Source organism: Triticum aestivum, chromosome 2A, assembly GCF_018294505.1.
Source record: "Triticum aestivum cultivar Chinese Spring chromosome 2A, IWGSC CS RefSeq v2.1, whole genome shotgun sequence".
Lineage (NCBI taxonomy): Eukaryota > Viridiplantae > Streptophyta > Magnoliopsida > Poales > Poaceae > Triticum > Triticum aestivum.
In genome coordinates, this window is record NC_057797.1 from 515,053,544 (window position 1) to 515,062,181 (window position 8,638).

An 8,638-nucleotide genomic window follows, 5' to 3' on the forward strand; every position below is an offset into this window, starting at 1 on the left:
AAACTGATAATTCAAAGAGACTTGCAAAGATATTTAAATCACGCATAAAAGAATTCAGAGAAGAATCAAATATTGTTCATAGATAATCTTGATCATAAACCCATAATTTATCAGATCTCGACAAACACACCACAAAAAGAATTATATCGAATAGATCTCCAAGAGAATCAAGGAGAACTTTGTATTGAGATCCAAAGAGAGAGAAGAAGCCATCTAGCTAATAACTATAGGCCCCAAGGTCTGTGGTAAACTACTCACACATCATCGGAGAGACTATGGTGTTGATGTAGAAGCCCTTCATGATCGATTCCCATTCCGGCGGAGCGCCGGAAAACGCCCCAAGATGGGATCTCATGGGTACAGAAGGTTGCGGCGGTGGAAATAGGGTTTCACGGTGCTCCTGGATGTTTTCAGGGTATATGGGTATATATAGGAGGAAGAAGTACGTCGGTGGAGCTGCGAGGGGCCCACTAGGATGGGGGGTGCGCTAACCCCCCTGGGTGTGCCCTCTTGCCTCATGGCCTCTTCGCTTCTTTCTTGACGTCCACTCCAAGTCTCCTGAATCACGTTTGTTCCAAAAATAACCCTCCCGAAGGTTTCATTCTGTTTGGATTCCGTTTGATATTCCTTTTCTGCGAAACACTGAAATAGGAAAAAAGCAGCAATTTGCACTGGGCCTTTAGTTAATAGGTTAGTCCCAAAAATAATATAAAAAGATATATTAAAGCCCATTAAACATCCAAAACAGATAATATAATAGCATGAAACAATCAAAAATTATAGATATGTTGGAGACGTATCAATCATCCGTATCATTGCTCCCATGATCTCGGAGTGAGACCGCGAGAGTGGTTAATCTCCGGTAGAGCTCACGAGGTTCTTCATCTTCATTCATTGCAAACTCATCGGCTTCATTTTGCACCACTTCACGAGGTTCTACCCGTAACTTTTCGAGTAGATGATTTTTCATATAAAAAACTTTTTCATCCGAGTTAGTATGCAAAAGTTATGCCCATTTTTACAAATTCTCGTGAGATTTTGCAAATGAAGTCAAAATTCATTTTTGCAAATTTTCCCAACAACTAGGCCACATATCACATGGGAAACTTATTTTTTTTATTTTTTTGACATTTTTATCATTTTCTTTTATTTTTTTTAAACTGAAAAGGCGATCCATGGGGGGGGTGCATTCGATGGAAGTGGTGGCCAAGGTTACTAATGGTGCACCGTGGCATGGTGCGCCATTACTAGTTTAACTAGTAATGGCGCGCCACGCCGACGGTGCGCCATTAGTAGTTTTGAAAAAAATTCAAAAAAAAAGTTTTAATTTTTTTTTACTAATGGCGCACCGTGGGAGTGGTGCGCCATTACTAGTTCAAACGCACCACTCCCACGGTGCGCCATTAGTAGTTTTGAACAAAATTTAAAAAAAAAATTTACTAATGGCGGACCGTGGATGTGGTGCGCCATTAGTGTTTTGGACACTAATGACGCACCAACACATGGTGCGCCATTAGTATATAGTAATGACGCACCATATGTCTGGTGCGCCATTAGTGTCAATTCCATCTATAGCCCTTTTCCTAGTAGTGAAATAGTCTTGATCACGAGGGTGCAAGATTGCTGAGTCCCTGTGGCTCATAGATTACTATTACACCAGATGCAGGGCCCGATGATTCTGCTCCAGGAGACGCGTTTGAGCTTAAGTGGGAGTTCGACGAAGACTCTCAACGTTACTATGTTTCCTTTCTTGATGATCAGTAGTGGTGTCTAGTTGGGGGTGATCGGGACCGTGTCGCATGTTGGGTTCTTTTTTATTTTGGCGCCGTAGTCGGGTCATGAGTGTTTGGATGATGTAATGTTATTTATGTACTTGATTGACGTGGCGAGTGTAAACCAACCATGTTATCTCCCCTTTATTATTTATATTACATGGGATGTTATGAAGATTGCCTAACTTGCGACATACGCCTTCAATGCGATTATGTCTCTAAGTCGTGCCTCGACACGTGGGAACTATAGTCGCATCGAGGGTGTTATACCTATGTACTAGTAGGAATTGAACCATATGTAGTGTTTAGTGTAGTCATAATGTAGTTATGCCCCTAATTAAGACCTATGTGATGTACCGATCTAACATAAGTGTTTGCCCTGTAGTATATAACTTGCGTGCATTAGGAGGCTCGTAGTACTTTACTATTGTGTGCTTTAGTGAGTAATCAGAGTGATATTATTCTGGGTAGTAAGAGGCATTTGCCACCATGATTGCACTTCATGTTTGGTTACTACAAATTTAAGGATGGCATGCTATTTATTGATATCACTTGCACTTGTGCTTGCTGATTGAATCAATCTTTACCTAATTATATATATTATATATATAATAATAAAGGGGCTAACGCTTCTTCCTCCTTAATTTTCGTCCGTTTTTGTATGTCAAAGGTTTTTTTCGGTCCGTCCTTCAAAGGTTCGTATGTCGTTTAATCGATCTGTTCGTTCGGTTAAAACCAAATCTGATCGAAAGAAGCTACATGGACCACACGCAACGAGGCCGAATTATTTCAGCCCGAGCTGGGCCAAATTATTCCGGCCCATCCAGGCCGACCGACACAAAAAATTGTTGCCCGGTGTGGCGAATCGAACTTGCAACTTGATGTGCGAAATCTAATATTGCGGCCAATTAAGCTAGCTCGTGTTGCATGATAATAAAAAATTGATTCACCTATAAAATAGTCCCACCTCATTTCCTTACATTCAATTTTCCTAATTTATATACGTCTTCATTTTTTCTAGGTAACAAGGAGCCATCTCGAAAATCATTAAGGAAGGAAATAAACCATCCGTGGTAAGGAAGGAAATAAAAAAGAAGGAAAGAAGGATTGAATAAAAGAATGAAGAAGGAAATAAGGAAGGTAAAGAGGAAATAAATAGGAGGAAAGAATAAAGATGGAAAGAAAGGCATTGAATGGAAGAATAAATAATGAAAAATGAAGGAAATAAAATAGAAGGAAAGAATAAAAGAGGGATTTTAGTTTGTGATAGAGAACAATAATAAAGACGAGGAAAGAGGAGAATTTTAACGTAGAAGCGCCATGGCGCTCAAGTTTCTACTGCTAGAACGAAGTCGTGCGAACAGAAACAAAAGTAGGCAGCGAATTGGATCTTTTTAATCATATTTTTTCTATTTTTCTATCATATTTAAAGTGGGGAAAAGAAAGGAGACGTGAACTCCTTTTTTAGCCGACTTGGAATCCTAAACATGTAGGAGTACATGTCAAAGAGGATGCATCTTTTTTGTTATTTTTTTTCATCAAGTTAAAAATTGGTTACAGAAGTATAAAAAAAATTGCTGCTCGCAAACATTAAAACTTAATGCATGGCTGTTAAAGTAAATAATTAACACATGCATTTTCATTAATAAACAAATAAAAAAATGTACATTGAATGAAAATAAATAAAATGTGAGTACGCACAATTTTCCTAGATCCATAATACGTATACTTTCGTATGCCCTATGTTTGAGCATGACTATAGCTAGCTTGAGAAGAAAAGTTAGTGCAAGTCTCGAAACTCCATTGTGTGGCAATTGCTTCACTTTACTTTGTTTTAGTTCACAAAAGTTAATGGGGTAAACTACCATTTTATTTTTATAAGGACAAAAACAATTAGTGCATGTTAGGGTTATAAATGTGCAAAAATAATTGGTGGCTCACAAACATTAAAACTTTTTTTTGCGGGGTCACAAACATTAAAACTTAATTCATGGCCGGTTAAATTAATTAATTAACAAATGCATTTTGATTAATACAAAATCAAAAATATAGTGGATTAAAATAAATAACATGATTTTTTTCCAGAGTAAGTAGAAATAATATGAGTAACAAAACATTAATTTAATTCAAGTATATAATAGATAAATCCAATCGGTTGCTCATGTCATGGTTTGATTCTTTATTGAGGAAATTCATTATTTTTCTTCATAATCTCAAAGTAATTTTTACCCCGCAAAAAAAATCTCAGAGTGATTTTGTTAGCTAGCCTAAACATTAGTTACATTAAAAGGTCGCAAAATTTGATTGTATGTGCTATTTATTATTAATGATAGGAAGTTTTGTTAATAAGCACGTGCTACTCATTTCTAGCAGCGTTTGTTTTGCTCTGTAGCAAAGTACAGAAGTAGTCTCGCGCACTACGACAACTGTCAGTCACGGTGGGAAGGGGGATAGGCGGTGACACGGAAAGGCGTCTGTTGAGAAAAATGACATGGGCTTGTGGAGGTCTTGAGACTATGCTTATTGAGATAGGGGCATGCGATATGTTTTCTCCCGTTGCAACACACGGGCATTTTTGCTAGTAATCATGCAAAGAATATAAGCAACTAACAAAAAAATGCAGGATGAATAACAATGGTTTGACCGAGCAAGACCTTGTCTTCCGTTTGGGATCAAGCGCCCATGATCAGCATGGGGGTAATCCAGCTTCAGAAGATCAAAGTGTTCTACCTGGACCGGTGCGACTTCCAAGCAATCCAGAAGTGGGCAATGCTGAAACTTCTGGACTTATGGGTGGAGAAGGCAATCTGGGAGATGTCCTTAAGTTCATGGAGAATTCTCAAAGGGAGTCCCAAGAGAGCCAGAACCGCTTCCTCAAAGCAATACTGACAAGACTAGTTCTTGGAGGAGCAAACATACCCAGTGCATGAGTTAGTTTAGGAGAGTTTCTGAAAACTCAGCAACCTACATTCTCCAAGGCAGTGGATCCACTAGAGGCAGATGACTGGCTGTTAGAAGTAGAACATAATCTAGAAACTGTAGGGTGCTCAGATGAAGAAAAGGTGAGATATGCATTGCACCTGCTAACCGGACCAGCAACAGCTTGGTGGAGAAATTTTTGTCTTAACCAAGCAAATAATCAGCCTATCACTTGGGAGGAGTTCAAGGAGAATTTCCGTCAGACCCATATTCCAAAGGGAAACATGGATATCAAAACGAGGGAGTTTCGCAATCTGACTCAAGGTAGTAAGAGGATAAACGACTACCTGAACCAATTTAATGATTTGACGAGGTATGCTCTAGATGATGTGAACACTGAAGCCAAGAAAGTGGAGAAGTTTATGGAGGGGTTGCATCCATTCCTGAAAATGCACCTCTCGATTCACGGGATCACCAAGTTTCAAGACCTTGTCAATAGGGCCTTCATACTTGAGAATGAGCATTCCAACCTAAGTGAGGAGAGAAGGAAGAAAGCAAGGGTAGACCCACGCCCCATGATACATCACCCACGTCTTATGATGCATGGACCAGTGCGTCCTCATATGCCACCACCACGGCCTAGATTCCCTACTCAGCCAACCTTTGTTCCTAAATGTGGGAAGTGTGGAAAAGGTCACGCTACTCGTGATTGTATGACGGGTACATGCGTTTGCTTCAAGAGTGGGAGGCCAGGACACCACAAGATCAATTGCACCTCTCCTCCCGCAAATCCTACAACGCCACCTATGCAGCAGACTCAAGTGCATCGTCCACCAGCTGGGCAAGGACAAGGAGGACCTATGAACTATACAACAAGAGGAGCTGGGCGTGGAGGACAAATAGGAGGACAACCTAGGCTGAATTATGTGGCTATAGAGCAACTAGGAGAAGCTACAAATGTTGTCATCGGTAAACTACTCATTCCTCCTTCAATTGCTATAGTTCTTTTTTTACACCGGTGCCACACACTTATTTATTTCCCAGTAACTCGTGAATAAGAGCATGCACACCGTTTGAGAAAGCTTTAGGAGTTAGCTCACCTGGAGGCAAGATTGCAGTAGAGGCAATGGGCAGAAATCAACCAATAATAATCCACAACACCAAATTTTCAGCAAACCTGCATGTCATAGAGATGCCAGGTTTAGAAATAATCCTTGGGATGGTTTGGTTAGCTGCCAATATAGTGAAAGTAGATTATGAACTTAAAGGTGTATATAAAAGTATTACCTATAAAAGGGGTTCGACACTTTGGAATCAAAGGGAAGCTAAGTCCTAGATATGTTGGGCCCTTTAAAATTTTAGAGAAGGGGAAATCTGCTTATAAGTTGGAATTACGACAACACCTATCAAGGATTCACAATGTCTTCCACATATCTCAACCTAAGAAATGCAACAAGCCACCACCACAAGTGTCAGACTTGGAGATTGATCTAAGACCTGACCTGACCTATGAAGAGAGCCCATTGAAGATACTAGAAGTTGAAAACCGCAAGCTCACGACAAGAACCATTCAGTTCAGCAAGGTAGAATGGAGGAACCACTCCATTCGTGAGGCGACGTGGGAGAGGAGGAAGACCTATGAGTGACCTACTCAAACCTTTTCATGTAGGTTTTGATTTCGAGGACGAAATCTTTTTCTAAGGAGGGTAGGATGTAACGACCCGTATTTTTTCACATAGTAATTCCACACTTAACTAGATAATTAAGTAGAATATATTAAGAAAATACATCTCAGATTTCTTCAACAAGAATAACCACTAAAATATATATTTATATTCATACACGTCAAACAGTACAACTGTACAAGTATATTACAAATCTTTGGAAAAAGAAAATGTAGGGAGACCAGACTATGCTAATCTATACAACAATACCAAACCAAACTTAGACCAACCCAAAAATATCTATGGGTTAACCAGAATAGCAGGACACATTTGAGACAGACACTGACCACCACTCTCACGTGCACAATAGATTAATAGTCAATGGGTCAACATTATAGTCTATGTATGGGCTTCAACCTTCAGCTAATTAGAAGCTAGCACCTATGAGAACAATGGAGAAGGGGATAGGCAGCCATACCAGCCAAGGAAGATGGTTTTCTGATATTAAAAGAAGAGAGAGCAGAGCAAGCCATTGCCAACACTTCACACATCTCCATTCTTCCCCAAATAGCCAAACCAGCAGCTTGTCTTCCTCCCACTGTCTTCATCTTTCTATCTGCAACCAACAAAGGTCCAAGAAAAATAAGTAGAGATGGTGAGCTGAGAAATCATAGTAGATCAAAGGAGGAAGGCTAGAGCAAGAAGTTAGCCTACTGGACTGGGATCTGGAAGTAGGAGCAGCACTAGTAGGAACAACAGAGAAGGCAAAAGAAGAAAGGTGAGTTCTTCTTCTTCTGTCATTCCTTTAGCAGTCACACTCACAAAGAAGCCCAACCCAGATGCACCCACAATATTCCTCACTAGTTCTTCACAGATGCACACAAAAGCTAAATCTTTCCAATAGTATCATCTATCACAGATCTTAAAACCAACAGTACAAGAAAGCATGTATAATGCCTTAATAAAGTAAAATAAAATGGAGCAAGATAACGTACAACATTAGTACACCAACATCTTGCATAAGAGGAACTGATTCAGTACACACACATGCACATGAGACTAAATTAATTTACCAAATCTGAGAACTTAAGCATAAAAAAAAAGAATCAGGGAGGGTACAAGGGCATCACTAACCCGCACTTATGCTTGATCTGCTCCATGGTCATGCCTTTGAACTCTGATCTGCAACACCCAGCGGCACCGCGGACACCAATGCCGGCGGCTTCAATCTGGAGCGGATGAATCACAACACAACAAGAACCTAACCTGCAAGTCAAATTTGAGTGGGGATTAGAGATTAGGGATTTGGATCAGGGAAGAGAGGGAGAGAGGTCTGGTAGTGGCGGAGCAGCATGTTCCCATCTCTGGCGGCGTGGCCGATCTGGCTAGGTTAGGAGCAGATGAATAGGAGGGAGAGAAGACATGTGCGTGTGCCCTGTTCTTGGTGGACTAGTACTGGTGTGTGTTGTGTTCGGTGGAGGACTAGTACAGGAGAGAGAGACTTGGAAATTGAGGCCTCCTTTGGTTCATAGGATTAAAAAATCATAGGAATAGGAAAGTCATAGGAAATGAGATGACATGCATATCAAATTCTATGCATATGAATGGAAAAGGAGATGCCCTTTGATTCACACCATAGGATTTTTTCCATTGAGTCTAGGCTAATGTTTATTTTCCTATGAAATGTGGAGGATAGGAAGAATTCCTCCATAGGAATAGGATTTCATTCCTACAAATCAAAGAGCACTGAAGGAATTTTTCCTATAGAAATCCTATTCTATGAAAATCCTACAAAATTCCTTCAAATCAAAGGAGGCCTGAGAAAGGGAGAGGGCACGTGGAGGTTTATAGTAGTGGTAATTACCCAGGTGCACATCTAATAATTATCTATTCTAAATCCACCTACTAATGCAAGCTTAGTAAAAAAACGAATAATAGGTAATTAGAGAAATAATTATGTCCGACTGTAGGATGACCACACTGCACCGACGTATAATTTTGTTTCCCTCGTATTCACTCGACTTAGTCTCGAAATATATATTTGTCGAACTGCAGGAAGTGAGTACAGTCCAGAGAAGGAGGCGCTACAGAAGCAAATTGAGTCCGGATATGAGTACGAAAACTCAGGCAAGCTCTCCTTGATCATGCCGAGTAGAACTTTTTCTGAAGAAAAAAACACTATTCTCTACTATCTTATCATCAACTTGCATAAAATGGTTTGGTAATAAATTGTGTGGAGTGACTGTTGACAAATAGTTGGGTTAGCTGATGGAGCAGCTAATC

At 40.0% G+C, this 8,638-nt stretch overlaps 1 long non-coding RNA gene across 1 annotated transcript; it reads right to left on the reverse strand.

Annotated features, from left to right (window-relative positions):
* Positions 1–243: 243 nt before the first annotated feature.
* LOC123189178 (uncharacterized) lies at positions 244–7,835 on the reverse strand. The gene is made up of 4 exons (XR_006495630.1): positions 7,490–7,835; positions 6,834–6,971; positions 5,792–5,868; positions 244–642 (listed from the first exon to the last, which is right to left on the reverse strand). It is a non-coding gene; the product is annotated as an uncharacterized lncRNA (long non-coding RNA).
* Between the last annotated feature and the right edge of the window lie 803 nt (positions 7,836–8,638).